General features: G+C 46.6%; 1 protein-coding gene across 18 annotated transcripts in view; it reads left to right on the forward strand.

The window, feature by feature from the left end:
• The window catches only part of ABLIM1 (actin binding LIM protein 1), a 251,352-nt gene that overhangs the window by 177,974 nt on the left and 52,210 nt on the right, over positions 1–21,168 (forward strand). The gene's annotated exons all lie outside the window — the stretch shown is intronic.

The raw sequence follows: 21,168 nt of genomic DNA on the forward strand, positions 1-21,168 counted from the left end.
CCCAAATGGTCCACGTTGCCTGAACCAGGTGTGAGGACGTGGGTGTCCAGGTGAGGAACTTGCAGAGGGAAAGCGCAGTAGAGAGAGAGAAAGAAGCCGAAGATCATCTTAATGCTGAAGTTCACGGACTGACCCCAGCTCCATTTCCCAAGCAGAGGCCCCTGGTGTGAGTCTAGAGGAGCAAGAATGGGTCTCACCAGCGCCTCAAACTGCAGAGGCTTAAGGTGTGGCCTTGGGGGGAAAGGGGACCCCTAATAAATGGGACCCAAAGCCGCCACTCTTCTTGTTCACCAAGCCCAGAAAGTTTTTTGGCAAATACATGCCTGAGTCCTCCTGGGCATTGCTTGTTCATATCGAGGTCTTTTTTGCTTGTACACAGTAGATGAATCAGGCATGTTTGCTTACACTTGAGACTGCTTTCATCTTTCCTTACTGCTAAATCATAATTGTGTTAGCTCGTCTGAGTTCCCTGCAGCTGGCTCCTTGCATCCGTGCTTATGTCCGTCTACCTTGTCCAAACAAACATACTTGAAAAGATGGAGACATGCGTTTTGCCACGTTTAGAAGGTCCCCTGACAAAGTTTAAGCCCAGCTTTCGGGTTTGTTTTGGCAGCTTGTTTAAGATGCAAAGTGTATCTGGCTCTGGCACCAGATTAAAGAAGGTGTTGGTTCTTACATAACAAAGTGTAGGGCCTAGCCACTGGGGGGAGGGTGTCGATTTTCAGTCTTCCTTTGTGTTTTATAAAGCATAAGAAAAAAAAAATGCGCTTGACTGGGTTTTTGTTTTGACTTTAAACCTCAGAACTGTAAAAAACTCTTGTCTTGGCTTACCCAGCCCTCTGTGGTTAAGGTCCTGCCTCCTCCCCCAACCTAGTCACCTGCATCTCTCCCCCTCATTTGCTCCAGCCCCACTGGCCTTCCTTCTGTCCCACAAGCATATGCCCTTTCCATCGCAGGGTCTTTATACTTGCTGTTCCTCTGTCTGGAGCAGTCTTCCCCCAGGTCTCGATGGCGCATTGTCAACCTGCCTGTTATTCCTTGGCGAGGCCTCCTGATCACCTTCCCTAAAGTTGCCTCCACCCATCCAGTCACTGGCTCATCTTCTGTATTGTGGCCCTGCTTTATCTTCCTCACAGCACTTGCCCTTCCCCCAAAAAAATTCACATATGTTTGTATACATGCATATTGTCTATCACTCATTGCTAGAATGTCAACTTCATGACAGTTGCTGCCATATCCCCAGCACCTAAAACATTATCACAATAATCAGACGGGTGGATGGATGAGTGGATTATAGATGGATGGGTGGATTATAGGTGGATAGATGGGTGGATGGATGGATGTGTGGGTGGATGGTGGATAGATGGATGGATGGATGGGTGGATGGTGGATGGATGGATGTGTGGATGGATGGATGGATGGATGGGTGGATGTGTGGATGGATGGATGGATGGATGGATGTGTGGGTGGGTGGCAGATGGATGGATGGATGGATGGATGGATGGGTGGATGTGTGGATGGATGTGTGGATGGATGGATGGATGGATGGATGGATGGATGGATGGAAAAAGAAGGAGGGAGGAAAAGAGGGAAGAAGAGTGTGTTATCTGCCCAGTAAACACCTACTCCCCTTTAAGTTGAAGTGCTTCTCTTCCGTGATGCCTCCCTGACTCCCCGCACCGGAGTCTTGGTCACTCCCACCCCCCTCACTTGGTCCATTACACCAAGTCTTACCCTGTTATAGTCCCGTGTTGCCACATCCTCCACCCTCTGCAGGGTAAGCCTCTTGAGGGCAGGAATAGCTAAGAAAGGGAGATTATAGTTGTAGTTATTGTTTGTTCTTACTGCCTTAGCTTGTTATACACGTATTTCTTTGATTTGAAAATAAGGAAACTGAGCCTCGGGGCAGCTTGCCAGAAGGTGTATGGGTGATTCTGTCAGGACCAGGATTTGAATCCAAGACTCCTGGCTTCAAAGCCCATATTCTGTGGCCTCTTTCTCCTCCTTCTCAGGTGGGTGCGCGCCATAGGCTTTTGCCAAATGGAACCTAAGACTTCACTCCTCCCTCTCTTCCCTATTTTTTGCTTATAAATGTTTATAATATCTATAATATTATCTAAATACTAGTGGCCCAGTGCACGGATTTGTGCACTGGTAGGGCCCCTCAGCCTGGCCTGCGCTCTCTCGCAATCTGGGACCCCTCGGGGGATGTCCAATCCCTGCAGACCAGGCTGAGGGACCCCACCAATGCATGAATCCATGTACTGGGCCTATAGTATGCTTTTAAGATCTTTGGTTAATCTCTTACCACCCTTTCCTCTGAGATTCATCAGTCTGTTCCATGTTTCCATGCTTGTGCATTGAGCATCTACCCCCTGGTGGTCAGTGCATGTCATAGCTACTGGTTGAACAGTTGTTCGGTCTCTTAGGTTTTTATATAGATAGATGCGCTTATTGATTTATCTCTAAAGACAACTAGTTGATGGATCTTAATTCATATATTTTTAAACTACAGGGCTTAATTGATTATTTAAATTCTCAAGTTCACTCAGGTTTGGGGCCAACCAGCTGGTGACCCTGTCCTCGGTGGGCAGCGTGATCCACAGGAAGGTGGTGCCTACGTGCTGTTGGTGGATATGAGAAAACGCCAGAGGCCTCCCGCACTGGGGCTGGGACCACCGAGAAGTGCTCAGTTGTGGCTTGTGTGAGGAATCTGTGGGTGAAGCCCAGTGTGTCTTCTAGCTTCTCTGTCCATCATAGAGAACACACCGCTTACTGGCCCTTGAACCATCCTGAGCAAGGTGGGAGGGACTTTTAAAAAAAAATCCTCACCCATGGACATGCTTAGGGAGAGGAAGTGTGGGGGAAACTTTGATCGGTTAGGCATCCTACATGCCCCATCTGGGGATCAAACCCACAATCTGGGTATGTGCCCTGACCAGGAATCGAACTGGCAACCCTTCTTTGGCTCACAGGACAACACTCAACCGACCGAGCCACTCTTTTATCTAGGACTTTGACTTCTTAACACACCTTCTCAAACAGCATAATGGCCTTGGATGGATTGCTAATAAATATGTGTTGTGATTTGCAGTTTAACTTACCGTGTGATGAGAGTATTGGCAAAGAGTCTGGCTGATTAATTGCTCACTCTTGCCACTCCCAGCCCGGAGCCATTTGGTAACTGGGCTGTTGCCTAATGTGAATCACACCGAGCAGAGGCTGATCCCACACCCGGCCTTGCACCTCCCGGAAAGATCTCTTCTCTGGTTTTATGTCTTAAAGGTAATTCCTGCTCAGGGCTCCTGGAACTATCACGGCAGGAACGTTCCATGGATTTAATTTTCTCTGACCCTCTCACAGTTGAGGCAGAAAGCACATGGAAACTAGTGATTTGGTCTTTCATCCTGAGGATGCAGTGGGGTTAGATAGCAATGATAGGTGCCTTTTTGCCTCTTGCTTTGGTTTTCAAACCAAAGCTTTCAAACTTCTGAACAGGATCACACGCCTATAGAAACAGCTTAGCCTCTGCTAAGTGGCCTGTGGGGAGCGTTTCCTGCACTTTGAATGCCTTTTTTGAAGTGTTCTCGTCACTCACTGCTAGAAAAGGTACTGCTCCATTTCAACGGTACAAATTAATTCGGAGGGAATGACCGCATAAATGATCCAAACAGCTCATAATTCAAAATGCTCATTCCACTTCTGAATTGTGTTGGCCTCTGGTTCAAACAGAAAAATAACTTTGCATTCTCTGGTTCTTTTGTAAGCAGCATAGAAACAGCCACCTGAGAAAACTAATCTGCAGATAATCCAGGAAGGGATTCTGACTGATACAGCCAAAAGGCCGGGCATGGTGGAGCCTTGGGCACAGTCATTTGTGGGGATGGCACCAGTTGGAAACTTTTAAAGGCTTGTGATATTTTCAAGGGTCTCTGTCTTGGATATTTGAAACATGGCCCAAACTTGTAGCTAACTTGATTCTGCCAGGACACTAGCCCTTGCTGTCTCTTTGGTAAAGGATACAGTCCTTGATAGCATTGAGATCATTCCCTTTCATGAAAAAACCTATTGCTTCTATCCACGAGTTCTGGGCTAGACAGGAAGTGCTAAGAACCCATTTTGGGGGTGCTTCTGTTCCTGGCTAATCGGGATGCCCTTCACTCTCACCAGCCACCAGAATTAGTGAGGGGCTTTCAGTTCACGTGGACGCTAAGCCCACTAATGCCTCAGGCCAAGTGGGACTTCCACGGTTGGGCCTTCCCTGTGGGTTAGGAGGGGGTGAACTGGAGCGTGTCCATCTGGGGAAATTGCTGTGATGTGGTACAAGGCAGCTCGGGAAAAATTAAGTGTGAAATCGTGACTATGAGACGTGGCCTGCCAGTGGGTTTTTGTGTGTCTGATCATTATTTTTGCTTGATTTAAGAGGTGGCGGAATACTGGCTGTTGCTGAACTAAAGCTCATTTCTTCCTGTTCTGAGCCATTCTGTTGTACGGTAGGAACCTTTGAAACACATTTTTCTCCTAAGATGCTGCTTTTCTGCTGTGAAGAACCAACATTCTTCTCTCTCCTCTTTGTAGCCCCTCTTTAGACTTTGTTCTCTAAATACATGTTATCAGTTAGCTGTACCCTGGGTAAGAAATGAACTTGCAGTTGTTCATTATACCTGGAAATTATATGGAAAAGTAACGGAAGGTAAAGAAATGTCTGGTTTTCTGGGTTTGCTCTTGTTTGTTGGGGAAAGGGAGGGTAGGTGGAATAGTATGGGGGGCATCGTTGAAACTATAATGTAAGTGGAAGGCAGGAAAAACATTCTTGAGTTTTTGTGCATCGAGTAATGAAGGGAAGAACCTGCTTATCTTGGTGATCCCGGTTTACAGGTGCATTTTCCATGAAGTCTTTTCTGACCCATTGACCCATAATTAGCCCCTGTTCCCTCCTCTTGATCCAGGGGCGAATCCCAGTCAGTGATGCTTCCTGAGCCCGTGCTGTTTGCACAGCTTGGGGATGTAAAGGTGCTCCTGGCTCAAGGCTCTCAGCCTCAGGCAGACAGACCTCCAGCCCCTGGAGGACAGCAGGACGTCAGTCCATACTAGGTGTTTAGCAGGTGCGTACTGCATTGCGTTCAATGCATTTTCTTCCTCCAGATTGCTCATTCTAGCCTTCTTTATACACAGGAGCAAACAAGCCTTTTGTTCAGGCTCCTGCCTTTACTGGACTCATCACTTTTGAGATAAGACTCATTATTTTGACCCACATCATCTGGGTCATCTTTTTTGCTTTTTAATCTTTATTTATTGAAACATTGATTTGTTGTTCCAGCCATCTATGCTCCCAGTGGTTGACCTTTGCATGCACCCTGACTGGGGACCGAACCCGAAACCCTGGCACATCAGGACGGTGCTCCAACCAACTGGGCCACCCGGCCAGGGCCACCTGGGTCCTTTTGTGCTCGTCACGCTGGCCTGCAGCAAGGAAGTGGGAGCAGCTTTCCTGTCCTAATTGGACAGAAGGCACTTGACTTGTCTTGGATGGGAGTTGCCTGGACCAGCCTTTCTGTTCCAGGGAGATGCTGAGAGAGCATCTGTCCTCCTGAGACAGTGTGCTGGTAAGAAAGTGATACCGCTGTGTTCAAGTTTGAGAGAGCCGCAGGGGAGACCTGCTTGGTCCCACAGGAAAGGGAGGCATTTAAACCTTACGATGCTCCGAGCCCCTGCAAGGGAATGTCGGAGAATATCGGCAGTTGGTGTTTCTGCCGAGGGTCCGGGGTATTTTTGCAGGTGACTTGTTTGTGGCATAGTGAAAGAATTAGAATTCTTCTTTGCCAGGAAATGCACTAGGAGCAAAATTACAGGAAGTAGAACTGTTCTAGCAAAGAACAGAAAAAGGTTTTCGAAAGGAAGACAGCTTAGAATACCATAAAATCCAAATGTGGATTCACCGATCACGCTTGCTCTCAAAAATTTATTCTGCCACTTGTCTGCCGCATTCCAGTTTTTCTCAGCACTATATTTACATATTTTTGGGGCTACTAGTCTGCTGTATCATTCATTCTTTAAATAAGAATTTAACATACTGTACAATTATAAAAGACAGTCCCTGCCTTCATGGGACTTAATCGTGGAAGTCATGCCACACTTAGCTGTCTCCAAGCTCAAGGCGCTACATCAGTGGGATAAATAAACGTCATGGGGATGCAGGGAAGGGTGGGATCATGTGCAGGTGAGACTGAACCAACCTCGGAGCATTTGTATTTTCTTATATAAAATAGACTATTTTTACCAAAAAAAACCTAATCTGTGCGCAACACCTGTTGGACTCCGGAAAACAAACATGAATAAGAGGCCGTGTCCTGGCTTCCGAGAAGTTCAAGTCTAGCGAGACAATCTATTTAGCAGCCAGCAGTGACAATGTAATTTATGGCATTAGATCACTGCTGCCTGCTTTATGTAAAACGTGCGTACTCGGGACAAGAAAAAATCACATGGAAGGGGATGCCCAAGTGCGGAGAGCTGGAGGAGTCCTCGCTCTGGGCCATATCAGGAGCCATTGAAGGAGTTTTTAAAGGCTCTGGCCCCACGCCCTTGCCCAGACCTAGTCCACCTTCTCTAGGGCCCCCTAGAATGTTCGAAAGCGTGACAGGCAGGTTGAGCCCAGTGTGTGCAGGTGGCTGAATACCAGGGTTAGGAAATTCAACTTGTGTCAGGAGCCGTGGGATGATGTTTAAGATTTCTTATCCAGCCCTGACTGGTTTGGCTCAGTGGATAGAGCGTCGGCTGCAGACTGAAGGGTCCCAGGTTCGATTCCAGTCAAGGGCATGTACCTTGGTTGCGGGCACATCCCCAGTAGGGGGTGTGCAGGAGGCAGCTGATCGATGTTTCTCTCTCATCGATGTTTCTAATTCTCTATCCCTCTCCCTTCCTATCTGTAAAAAATCAATAAAATATATTTAAAAAAAAAAAATTTCTTATCCAGCGAGTGCTAGTACTGTGATACACATGGTGTTTAATGACCATTCATCTGATGTTTAAATGCTCTGAGCCCACCCAGTCGGTGTGGCTCAGCGGTTAAGTGTTGACCTATAAACCAGGAGGTCGTGGTTCAAGTCCCAGTCAGGGTTCATGCCCAGGGTGCAGGCTCGATCCCTGTGTGAGGTGTGCAGGTGGCAGCCAGTCAATGATTCTCTCTCATCATTGATGTTTCTATCTCTCCCTCTCCCTTCCTCTCTGAGATCAATAAAAAAAAAATAATAATAATAAATAAAAGCCCTGTGAATCCAGGGCGCTGAGCAGTGGGAAGTGAGGACCGACTCAGGAGGCACCGCCAGCAGCATTGCTGTGCAGACTGGCCGCTTGGCCTGGGCAGCGGGCTCTTCCCGTCGATCCGGCGTCGGAGACGCGGCTGCTTGGACTGAGCTCCGTGGACTTCGCTAAGGAGACCTCGGACGCTTGACCTCAGAACCCAGGCCCCTCCGCTGTCCTGAGGCAAGAAGCAGGCTTGGCGTCAGCTCCGGTTGCCCAGTCTCACCCTCCGAAGGCCACAGAGCTATCGGACTGCACCAGACAGCCCAGATTTCACACACTCGCTCCATGCATGTGGCTCCGGCTGTCATCTGGGTCTCGGGGTCCAGCCGTCACAGGGTCCCAGGTTCCCTTCTGACAGGTCCCCCTGTCGCCTGGGAGCAGTGGGAGGTCTGCAGGTGCAGCTGGCAGGGTGCCCGCTGGCCGGGCACTCCCTGCTTATCCTGGCTGCAGTCCCCAGGCCTGCCCTTCCAGAGGAATCCAGAGGATGAGGGCCGGGCAGGCACCCACCCAGCATGTGGAGTCTGGAATGTGACTCTGGGTGTCTGTCTCTCTTTGCAGGACACAGAAATGCTTGGTTGTCATCCAAAGGCACAGGCCTTGCCTTCAGTGCGCTCTGATTTGGGGTACCACCAAACCCGGGGGTCCTGAACCCTTCACACATCTCCCCTTCGTCTTAGGACGTACTCTCCACCCTGCTTTTCTTCCTTCTGACAATAAGAGCGGACAGCGATGGCTGGAAGCATCCCTCCCCTGCTGTTCCCAGTGAAACCAGAGAGTCTGGGCTTCGGAGACGCTGGGCGGAGTTGTTGTTAAAGGGGCTGAAGTCCACCCACAGTGGGAGAGGAAATCAGACGAGGATGTTTTTAAAAGCAAGCTGTGTTTTCTGACCGCTCTGGTATTGGCTCCCACCCCGAAGGCTCCCCTGCCCCTGGGAAAGAAAAAATATTTTTAGTCTGATAGTGTGCTGTCCAGGCCGCCCAGGGCCGAACCATCTGTAAGGGAGCTGATAACTCAGAGCGATGGTCGTAGTGGAAATAACGGGTGAGGGATTGTCCTAGATGACAAAGTGAGGCACGGGCGAGGCACAAGGCTCCTGGCTTGAAATTCTTTAAAAAGTCATTTTAATGTTTTTTTTCTTGTTGATTTTAGAGAGAGGAATGGAGAGGGACAGAGATAGAAACATCAATGAGAGAGAAACATTGATGCTGCTTCCTGCACGTCCCCCCTGCACTGGGGATCAGGCCCGAAACCCGGGCATGTGCCCTGCCTGGGAATCGAACTGGGGACCTCTTGGTTCCTGGGCCAGTGCCCAACCACCAAACCATACCGGCTGAGCTAAGAATCTTTTTAGAATAGAAAGGGAAAAAGTGGTGTGGGATGGGAGAATGTTTATAGTTTCTGGAGGAAGGTAGCCGTCACAGAACTGGACTGTCATTTGGAGACACAACTTGGGGAAGAAAAGCAGTTGTCATCCCTGAATTGGGATGACCGACGTATTTGCTGTGTACTGTATAACAAGTTTATATTTTCTAATTAGAAAAGAAAAATCCCCCTGCCTTCTGCATGTCTCCTACAAGCTACAGTCTTTCCTAATTACTAACTTCAGGGTACCCGTCCCACAATCTGATCCTGCGTGTTCCTCCCCAGCCCCTCGCCCGTGCGTTTGATGGTGCTGCTTGGCCGTGGGGACCTGGGCATTGACCACTGGTTTTCCCTTGAAGCGGCAGGCGTGGAAGCGACCCGCGGGAGTGCTGTCAGCTGCACATCCTGCCTCCAGCAGGCTCTTGTGCGGGAAAGGAGACCAGGAATGAGATCATGAGTAATAAGAAACCTTAAGTGTTTGCTCTTCCACCAGAGACAGAAATTATCCAATTGGGATTAGGTTTCAAGAGTGCTGAACTTGGAGGCAAATATTTATCTTCTGGTGTTAAGAAATGAAAGGATACGAGACCTCTGACCTTGACTGTAGGGTGGCGTCTGAGTTGGGAAAGTGGTCCCGGGGAGCCAGGAGTGGGATGAGCCTCTCATTGTTCCTCCCCGGAACGCCGCTGATGGTTCTGACCGCATGCAGCGCAGCCGCTGACCTGGCGGCCTCCGCATTCACTGGAACATTCCTTTGGATCCCAAGGTCGCTCCCTCTCACGTCCAGCTTCCTAAATAGGCCCCTTTAAAATTCCTTTCAGAGCCTAAGTATTTGGAAAGGAAACGCCTTAGAGTCATCTGGCGTTTTGCAACCTGCTTCGCCCTCTCCCTGTGTCATGTTACTCACAGTGAATTTATGTATAATTAACATTTCTTTCACCTACACAGCAATCTTGCAAGCTAGGCAGAACCAATACTTCTATACCCCTTTAACATGATAGAGCATACAGGTCTTTTCAGAAAACACACAGGATCGGAGGAAATAAACAGTACAGCCCATCATTAGGGGCATTTCAGTACAAGGTTCAACCTAACGATTCCTCAAACACCACTTTTTTGTCATTCCTGACATTGCACATAGAGAAGCTGGGGCAACCTAATAACGTGTCTGAAATGGGCCAATTGACCCTCATAAAGAGGCCCCAGGAACCGGGGCCCTTTTCTTATCAACGACTTCACATTATTCTCAGTTCAATGAGTTGTGCAAGGAATGGCCTCTCAGAGAGCTTTGAATCTTACCTGAGTCGTTAGCTTCTGCAGTCTTTCATGATAATTGATGGAAGAAGCAGGGAGGGGGGAAAAAGAATTTTTTTAAGCTGTCCAAACTACCAGAGTAATTTCCAGTCCTTCTGACCCTTGACTTGTAGCAGGATGTAGGGGGAGGGGAGAATGGACTTAATAGCAAACCCTAGATTTGAACACTCGCTCTGTAACTTTGAGGACTTTTCTTAGCCTATAATTAGGCATAAGAATAAGAGGGTACCCCACATAGCATTGGACAGGTTGAATGTTAACGTGCCTTCTAAACATTCCACTACAGGACAAATGCAAAGGGTATTATTAACAGTGAAAACAATGGATCCCTGCTGGTGTGGCTCAGTGGTTGAGCATTGGCCCTTGAATCAGAAGGTCATGGTTGGATTCCGGGTCAGGGCACATGCCCAGGTTGCAGGCTCAGGCCCCAGTAGGAGGTGTGCAGGAGGCAGCCCGTTGATGCTTCTCATCAATGTTTCTATCTCTAGCCCTCTCCCTTCCTCTCTCTAAAATCAATAAAAATATATTTGAAATAAATAATAATGGATAAGAAATGCTTAAGCTCCATCACACGTGGGGAATTAGATCTTTCAGGAGCCACTGGAGTGCATCTTCCAAACCCAATTCTTTTGCACTGTTCCCGGCGGGCCTTGGACCAAACTAGAGCCACTTTTGAGGCTTCCAGGCAAAGAATTCTGCAAAGTGACCCAGGCGATGCCAGCCACTGCCTGCAGGTTTTAGGAATTAAGGAATTAATTAAGGAGTCCATTTAGGAATTAAATATGATCGTTATTTGCATTCCAGCCACGTCTGTCCATCAGTTCAAAGCGTACTACCAGCAGAAGGACGAGGATGAAAGGGGGATTGAAAATTGCTCAGTGGCCCTCTGGACGTCCCGGAATAATGGGTACCTGATGGGATTAAGCGACAGAGCTTTTACTTAGAGTCCATTTTATTAAAAAAGAACGTTCACAGGGGTTAGAAAAACACTTTGGGAATCCATTTGGCAACGCGCTCCTAGTTTGATTCTTCTTATTTAATTCCTTCAAATCCCTCTCAGATTAAAATCGTAATAAAAGGCAAAAACCACTTTGGACAACTGTTTGGCAGTAGCTGCTAAAGCTCAAGTACCTGATGAGCTTGCTGTATGCCGTCTACCCCGGTGTATAACTGCAACTGAAACGTGTGTGATTCACCAAGAGACTCGGCAGGAATTTCCACAGCAGTCCTGTTCAAACAGACAGCCTTTTAAAGAAACCAGAATGCTTGAGGGTAGAATAGATACATAAACTGTAGCACCTGTACACAAAGGATTGCTATGTAGTCAGGATGTAATAAAGAACAACTACTCGAGCAGCATCATGGGTAATTCTGTGGTGAGTAATAGAAGCCAGACATATTTGCTTCTCTTTAGGTAAACTTCAAAAACAGGTAAAACAGGCCTGGAGTTAAAAGTCAGCACAGTGACTATGAGGGAGTGGGGGGTACAGATTTATTCCCCTTTATTTCTTTTTTTATAATATATCTTAATGGATTTCAGAGAGGAAGGAAGAGGGAGAGAGTGGTAGAAACATCAGTGATGAGAGAGAATCATTGATTGGCTGCCTCCTGCACACCCCCCACTGGGGATGGAGCCCACAACCCGGGCATGTGCCCTGACCTGGAACTGAACTGTGACCTCCTGGTTCGTAGGTTGACGCTCAGCCACTGAGCCACGCCAGCCTTCCTTTTCATTGTTACGCCTCTCTATTGAAGATTATTTTACCTGCCATAAAATTCACTGATTCAAAGCGTACAGCTTGATTATTTTTATTACATGCACACAATTGTGCAACCATCACCACGACGCAGTTTTAGAATTTTCAGTGACCCCATTTGATTGCCCATTCAGTCCTACTCCAAGTCTTATCCCAGCCCCATTCCCAGCAACCACTGGTCAACTTCATCTCTCTTAGGTTTTGCCTTTTCTAGAAATTTCATATAAACGGAATAAAAATAGGTAGTCTTTTGTGTCTACCTTCTTTTCCTTACTATACTGTTGTTGAGGTTCTTCTGTGTTGTTGTATGTAGCAGTAGTTCATTCTTTTTACTGCTTAGTAGGATTCATTATTTGAGTGTTCCATGTTTTATCTGTTCACCAGCTGAGAGTCGTTTGGTTTGTTTCCAATTTGGGGCTCTGAGGAAGAACACCGCTATGAGCTTTTCATATACGTCTTTGTGTGGATATATGTTACTTCTTTGAGTCGGATACCTAGGTGTGGAAGTGTGAGGTCCCACGGTAAATTTATGTTCAGCTTTCTGAGACACTGCCAAAGAGGTTGCCTAAGTAGCCGTGTGATTTGCATTCTCACCAGCAGCGGGTTAGGGTTCCACTTTCTCCACATCCTTTCAACACCCGGTATGGTCGGTCTTTTTAATGAATGTCACTGTAGTAAGTGTACGGTAGTGTGTCACTGTGGTTTTAACTTTATTCCCCTAGTGACCAACGATGTTTGAAATATTTTTATTTGCTTATTCGGCATTCGTATATCTTCTTTGGTGAGATGTTATTTAAATCTTTTGCCCTTTTTTGAGTTGCTTGGTCTCCTCTTGTTGAGTTGTAATAGTTCTTTATATATTCTGGATACTAGTCCTTTTTAGAAATATGATTTGCAGAAATTTCCTTCAATCTGTGGCAGGTCTTTCTCTTTTCTTAATGAAGAGAATAAGGTTTTTATCTTGATGATATTGAATTTACCCATTTTTTTTTTCTTGTATGGATTATGCTTTTGTATAATATCTAAGAAATCTTTGTCTAAACCAAGCTCACAAAGATTTTATGCTGTTTTTGTTTAGAAGTTCTAGCTTTTATAGTTAGCTCTGTAATATATTTTAAGTTAATATTTGTGTATGGTGTGAGGTAGGGTTTTGTTGCATCTGTATATTCAATTGTCCCATCACCAGTTGTTGGAACGACTATCCCTTCATCAGATTGTCTGAGCACTTTATTGAAAATTGATGGGTCATAAGTGTATGGGTTTACTCTGGACTCTCTTCTGTTCTATTAACCTATATGTCTATCCCAGTGCCAATACCATGCTGTGTGGATTGCTTGTCCCTTTATAGTAAGTTTTTTGAAATCAGGTGGTTTAAGTCCATTCACCTGATCCTGTTCATTTCTGAATGCTTTTACTCTCCTAGCTCCTTTGCATTGCCATGTGCATTTTACGATCAGTTGGCCAATGTCTAGCAGGGGTCCTCAAACTTTTTAAACAGGGGGCCAGTTCACTGTCCCTCAGACCGTTGGAGGACCAGACTATAGTTAAAAAAAAAAAACTATGAACAAATTCCTATGCGCACTGCGGGCCTGGGACGAGTCGGGTGCTAAGCAGGACAGGCAGCAGCACCCGGCGGGCCGGATAAATGTCCTCGGCGGGCCGCATGTGGCCCGCGGGCCGTAGTTTGAGGACCCCTGGAGCAACCTGGCTGGGATTTTGATAGAGATTGCATTGAGCCTGGAGGTCATTTTAGAGACTGGTTAGGTCCTTTAGGAATGCACACGCTCATAGATAACGTTTGTATCGCACTGTGAAATGGCAAAGACTGCTTTAACCTATTTTTGCACTTAATTCCTTGGAAGGAGATGAGAAAGCAGTAACCATCTGCCAGCAACCATCATGCATTTATGCTGGGGCATTGCCCCTTGTTTCATTCCCGCCCCCCACCCCCATTAAAAGAAGGGAGTCGGGGCTCTGCCTTTTATATCTCGAGCAGCTGGTTAAAGGGAACCAGGGCAATAAAGGCAGTGGCGTATTTCTCTGGGCACTATTTTGTGCATCTTCACTGGGTAAGACGAGCTGCTGTCCCCCGCTCTGACAAGCACACGTGTTTGGAGCAGGGGGTGCAGTGGGTGAGGCGAGGGGGCCTGCAGGATGCTCTCACTGTGCAGGCTGGCTCTGCCCAGACTTGTGTGGAGCCCTCTGGACTCTGTGAGAGCTGCCTGAGCAGACCGCCTGATCCACCTTTGTCCAGGACACCAACTCCGGGCCAAGGCACTCCCTCACCACCCTGCCTGTTCAGGATGCTGCGTCAGGGAAAAAGCCTCCTCCAAGTTGAGTGTTCAGCTTGGAGATCAAGCCCATCCAGGCGCCCTGGAAACCTCTCCCACCCGAAGGGGATGATGGTGAATGCAAAGTAGGCTGAGTCAGCCCCCCACTGCCTTCCTGCAGGAGTGAGCCGGGACGGACGTGATTCTGCCTCTTCCTTCCCACCCATGCACCTGCCTCGCAAGCAGCGCACCCGTCACTCCCTTGGGTTTCCTCATCCACAATCAGGTTTGGGCGGTGGGTGCCACCCAGGCGGGTGCTTTCCCAGTGTGTGATGATCTGTAGACTCATTTCAGTGCTTGTGAAATAAAAAAGCTCACTTCTCGGCCCCACCTCAGGGTCACTGAACCCATTTTTAGAAGGCTCTGGGGTTCACTTATGCACAGTCAAGCTCCAAAGCTCCTGATCTAGGCCTACACCCTAAGCTTCAGTACTTGCATATCCTTTGTCTGAAAGCACCATCCACCAGAGCCATGTTTGTGAGTCTCAGGGGACAAGAAAGAATTTATTTATTCTTTTTTAAAAAATATATTTTTAATGCTTTTTTACAGAGAGGAAGGGAGAGGGATAGAGAGTCAGAAACACTGATGAGAGAGAAACATCGATCAGCTGCCTCCTGCACACCCCCCACAGGGGATGTGCCCACAACCAAGGTACATGCCCTTGACCGGAATCGAACCTGGGACCTTTCAGTCCGCAGGCTGACGCTCTATCCACTGAGCCAAACCGGTTAGGGCTATTTATTCTCTTAGATATTCTAAGCACCATGTGTCAAATTAGATCTTAAAAAAAACAAACAAACAAAAAAAACTACAAACCTAGGCCTCAGTAGTGTAACTTCCCCTGTGGAAATGACTTCATTCTATCATCGTTCAGCGCTACACCCTTGGTTTTTCTCACATAAGAAACAAGTGTTTGGACGTGTCTAGCCATCGGCCCAATTAGTGTGGAAGATGTTCTGTTCAGAGCTGAGGTCCCTCCATGGGAATCTGGAGCTTTTCGGAGGCACTTCAGCAAGAGCAGGTGTGGAGTCAGGTGACCTGGACCCCAAGCCCAGCTCTGGTTTTTGGAAGCACTGGGGGGCTTTGGGTAAATAACTAAGTTTTCTCTTTTTTTGCTCGTGGAACAAGGCTGTGAAATAGCGTCCACCTCCCCAGCCTGTTTCAAAGCCGTCACTTAAAGGCCTACGTACAATGCCTGGCCCAGCCAGACCCTGTGAAGCGTCAGCCTTCGATGACTGTCATTTTCATCTAGAATCGGGAAACCTTGCCCCTCTCGTGGCAATTGTGTGTGGCCATTTTTTAACACAGTGAGACGTCTGTGGCCCATTTTCCCTTTTGTTCTCATCCACTAAGAAGCTCACATCACAACAAACATGTTTGTCTGCGTTTGGGGTCTTTGGATTTTCTCTCTCCTCTGAAGTTTTTGTTCAGGGGTTTTTAGATCGCGGCCTTCTCTGAGAAGCATCGGTGGGTGCTCTGTGGAAGGAGGCATGGCGTAAGTTACACATGGTGCAGGTTGACCTCAAAAGGCACCTTCCACGTCTCCTTGGTTCATGTCAGGCATAGGTCACTCCAGGAGGAAGGTGGGAAGAGAAACGGGAAAGGACAGTCACTGTCCAGGGGCTCAGCAGATTACCAGACAAGCAGACTGGCTGTCCAATCACAGTTCCCTTTCCCCTCCCCGTGGCCTATCACAGCAGGCACAGGGCTTAGTCCCACACCCACATTCCTCCTGGTGTCAGACACCATGGAGTCATTAATTGAATGCCATTCCCCACCACCAAGAATGTCCTTTCTCTGCTCAAATTGCTTTTCTGTTGAGGGACGGGATTTGACACAGAATCGTAGAATTTTACAGCTAAATGGGACTTGAAATCGTCTAGCCCAGCCCTTCCCTCTTTTTCAGATGGAGAGGCTAGGGCTGGAGAGGGTAAATAGTGACATAATTGAGCTCTCATGGATACCAAATGAAGGAATAATACCCAAATCATCTGATTCCAAATATTAGAGCCCTTTCCAGTGGCACTCCCCACACCCCCACCCCCAAATCCACAAGGAGTTTCGGACTCCTTTTTGATCTTCTGGATAACGGGTCTCATAAAAAATGTGGTGTCTCATACCAAATCCTGCCTTATAGTCGGTGGTATTTACCCAAACGGGATCCCAGCCTGTGTGCCAAAGTCCATACTTCCATTTACTGGTAGAGATTAACCAAACAGTAATAATAACCACCCCAGTCTGACTTAATCAGCATATGAAAGGCAAGCAGTGTTTAGCTTTTTGAATGTGTAGGCAGGTGCCTTACAAAACTCAGCTAAATAAACCAGTTGTTTACTGTGGGTGGGGTTTCATGCCAGCCACAATGTAGACGTTTAACATGTGCTTTTTGAATATGTGAAAATGAAGAAAACAGAGTTGTCATTTTTTTAAAAGCAGGCACAGATGGGTGGTGGATAGTGGGGCAGAGCTCCGGGGAGCCCAGCGGCACATCTGGCCCCTCGAGCTCCAGCACAGCTGGATTGCAGCGTGAGCGCCTGGGGCCATGCACCCCGTAATCACTGCTTATGAGGTCACCTGTCCCAACAAAGCTTACACTGTGCTTTGCAAGTTCGTGACCCACAGCCTTCTCTCCACCATGGGCTGTGAGTTCATCTGTTCTTTTATGGGCACCATTTAGTCTTTCATTTTGCTCATGATCTGAAATGCTTTTTCTTCCTCTAAAAATCACTCCACTTCAGCCTGGCCAGCGTGGCTCAGTGGTTGAGTGTCAACCTATAAACCAGGCAGTCACGGTTCGATTCCCGGTCAGGGCACACTCGATCCTCAATTGGGGGGGGGGGGGCGGGGTGCAAGAGGCAGCCGATCGATGATTCTCTCTCGTCATTCATGCTTCTCTCTCTCTCCCTCTCCCTTTCTCTCTGAAATCAGTAAAAATACATTTTTTTAAAAATGACTCCAATTTAAATAAATTTCCTCCAGCTTCGTTTATTTTTTGGTTAGTGTGCCCATGTCTGACCCATGTCTGTGTTTAGCTCTGGTGCTCTTCCTGGCCTGTGCACAGGCCTTGTGAACCATCATGGGTGCCTGCGCAAGGAGAAGTGAAACAGGGGGGTAGCTCACACATGCAAAGAAGGGGCTCCTTCATTTTTGAGGCCCTGCCCCCGTGGCCCCCAGGCCTGCTGCAAACACAAAGGCTCTGGGCCGGAGGTGAAACTGCCCTTTGAGTCTGGCTCACTGAATCTCATGAGGTGTTCAGCGTCACGGGACGAGGCAAGTGCTTGGGCCAAGGCTAATGTCCTGGCATGACGGGGGTGCTGTTTCTCGGCAGCATTTTTGCTGCTGATTTACAGAGCAAAGCCCTGCCACGTGGGGCCTTGGTGTGTCTTCCATCCATCTTGTGTGACACTTCATGGAACACAGTGACTCTCCGTGCCTGGAAAGGGCGACATCCAGAGAGACATTCGTCAGCATCCCAACCCTCGCAACAAGCCTCCTTTATGTGAATGGCCATGGCGCCATCTCTATGCAGAGGGTTACTAGGTAGTTATTCCTCTTAATATTATGGTCTTTATGATTATTTGCAGTGTGTCACACCATTTTCAAAATGTCGTTTGATCATTCGCCCTAACAACATCACTGGTGTAGTTGTAGCAGCTGAGTACTGAATGGTTGTTCATTATGGTTCCAGGTGAGCACGTGGACCCCAGAGCCAGATGCCTCAGTTTGCGTCCTGGCCCCACCACTTCCTAGTTATGTGACCGTGGACAAGTTACTAAACCTCTCGAAGCCTCAGTTTCCTCATCTGTAAGAGAATAATACTAGCTCCTACCTTATTAGGTTATTATGAAACCAGTGACTAAATATTTGTGAAGACAGAATAATCACTAATAATATTCTCTTTTATTATTATCAACATGGTCATCTGAGAGTTTGTGATTTACTTAGGATCCTAATTCTTGTACAGATTGGGGTGAAAACTCAACCCTAGGGGTGATGACTCCAAGAGACAGGGACTTTTTTTCCTCTTGGTCTTTATTTGCTTATTACACAGTACTACAAAAATATATCCTTGTTGTAAAGGACGGAAACAGTACAGAAGCATACAAAGGAACTTGTTGGGCTCTGACCCTCACTCCTTCCTGTCCTTGCCGAGGTATTCACAACCAACTGATGGGTGTGCATTCTCTTTACTGCCCCTCCGTGCAGGACACAAGTATGATACTGATATACATGTGCATTCTCTCTGAAATCCTATATAATAAAAGGCTAATATGCAAATCAACCGAATGGTGGGACGACCGGTCGCTATGACGCACACTGACCACCAGGGGCAGACCCTCAACACAGGAGCTGCCCCCTGGTGGTCAGTGTGCTCCCACAGGGGGAGCGCCACTCAGCCAGAAGCCGGGCTGATGGCTGGCAAGCACGGCAGCACTAAGGATGTCCGACTGCGGCTTAGGCCTGCTCCCCGCAGTCAGACATCCTCCCGAGTGCTCCCGGACTGGGAAAGGGCGCAGGCTGGGCTGAGAGACTCCTCTCTACCCCCTCGAGTGCATGAATGTTGTGTACTGGGCCTCTAGTAAATAATAATAGCCGTGCCTGACTTACAGGCCTGTTTGGGGGGATGCCAGGCAAAATGCTAGTCCTCTCATCAGCTCCATGAGGCGAATGCTAGTCTAGCCATTTTATAGACGTGGAAGCTGAAAGTCCGAGAGGTTCCCACCATCACAAGACCACACGGTGCTGAAACAGGATTGCATCTAGTCAGACTTACTCCAGTATCTCCACTCTTTTGACTACTCATTATGTGACTGTGTTATTTTCTGCATGATTTTTTCACTTAGTAATATCAGCTTGAACTCTTTCCATGTAAGTATCTATACGTTTACTTCATTCTTTTAATGGCTACATCAGATCAATATTTTATCTAACTACTTTCTTATTTAGGTTGTTTTCTCTTTCTTTGTTATTTACTATTACATATAATGCAGTGTTGAATGTCTTCAGTATACACACTTCGGGACACACGTGAGAATTTCTGTAGGATAGCTTTTAGAATTGGAATTTGTACATCAGGGAGTATGTACATAGTACATTTTTATAAATATTGCCAACGTTGCCTTCCAAAAAGAATTTTGCTCACCAATAGTGTAAGAATTCCTATTTCCTCACACTAGTTTTTTTTTTTTTTTTTAATCTTTGCCAATCTAACAGAGAAAAATATATTTTTCTAAGTTGTATTTCCTGGTTCTTTTGGGGGTCATCTATATTTCCTCTGCAAGTTACCTTTTGCCCATATTGCTGTTTACTTTTCCTCATAGATGCTCTTTATGTATTCTGGATGATAATTTGTAGTGTGAAATGCATGGCAAATATTTTCTCCCTGTCTGTTATAATCTCTCTAAGTGGAAAATCCATTGTTCTCACCATTAATTGGATAATTCATTTTTTCAACTTGTTTGAAACCCCACCTTTATCATAATTCTCTTGTTATATGTATGACTGTGCATCTGTCTTCCTCTCTTCTGTTCCACTGGTTTATTTTCTTTCCCTGCACCAGAATTAAAGCACTTCAATTATTTCAACCTTAGAATAACTTTTTATATTGGGAAGGTGTAAAAATCCCCCTATATTACTGCTCTTTTTCAAAAAATGTCTGTGTATTTATGAGCATTTTTTTTCTTCCATGTGAACTTGTTAGAGTTAGCTTGTCAAGTTCGGTAAAGGAAATTCCAATGAGGACTTTGACTTAGAAGGCATTGTATTAATAGTTTCTTTTAGATAAACTGATATCTTTACAATATTTAGTTTTCCCACCCAGAAATACTGTGTCTCCATTTAAGTCTTTTTTGTTCATCCGTTGAGTGCTGTGGTTTTCTTTATGTAAATCTTACATGGAAGGGTTTATTTGTCACTATTACAAATGAGGTCCTATTTTCCCATTACACTGACTTAATTTTATTGCTAGTGAATAGAAAGACTATTGGTTTTTACGTGTTAATTTTTTTTTTAATCTAGCTGCTTGGTTGAGCTCTTTTATTAGTGACCTTTACACTTATTTCTTTTCTTGACTTATCACATTGGCTAGGACTAAAACAATGTAGGAAAACATTGGTTAAAGTATGAATCCTTGTTTTGTTCCTGTCTTTAATAAGAATGCTTCTGATGTTGTGCCACCAAATATGATGGAAACACTTTATCATCTTGAAGAAATTTCTTTCTGTACCTAGTTTACTGAGAATCGTGCTTTTCACGGTAGACTACACCAGATTCCTCTCAAGGAGCCTTAATTCTTTTCCTTACATTTTCCTTGAGAATCCTGAGATTGTCCTAACTGACGGGGACCTCCCAGCATTGACATCCCAGCTGAGCCAACATAGTTTAGAACTGAATACGGTGATAGCTTCTCTTTTCCTTCATTCATTCATGTTGCACCCTAAATGGCCTAAGGAAAGGAACTACTTTGTGTTGACATTTTCTATTCTTCCCTCCCCCACCCCCGGGGCAGGGGGAAATTTTAATTAAACATACTGTGTGGACAAGAACAATAGCACCGCTTCTGGAATTTTCTGGCAAATACCACTGAAAAGATTTTATTCCTGACTTCTAGTTTTAAGTAACATCCATTCCGCACACCCCGCCCGCCCCCCACCCTCCTCCCCCCACTTGATTATCTTGAGTAGCTGAGCACCATCTCACACTCTGGTTGCCAAGTGGCTTTTGAAGTTTCTCTGGGAGGGTGTGAGAAAGGAGTCTCTCCGGCCTCTGGTTTCCTGTTGAGATTCCATGTGGGGCACAGGGGGCAGCTACCTCTAACCCTAGGCTCCCAGCGCTGCCTTCCACATGGTTCCCGGAAAAGAAATGCTTCTGTAGTTGGCTGACAACATGCTTTAATTGCAGAGTGCATTGGATAATTTTCAGGTGGTACAACTTTTGCTAAGCTGTCCACAGAAAGATTTCGTTTCTTCAGGCATGCATTTGGAGCGGGACTTGAATGTGACTTGGCACCTGTCTAGAGAGTTGTCGCCGTGTCCAGTGACATTTTGCTCTGGGGAAGTCAGCACCTGCTGTGATGGCATCTGTCACACTGAAGACAGTGGAAT

This window comes from Plecotus auritus, assembly GCF_963455305.1.
Source record: "Plecotus auritus genome assembly, chromosome: 9".
NCBI lineage: Eukaryota > Metazoa > Chordata > Mammalia > Chiroptera > Vespertilionidae > Plecotus > Plecotus auritus.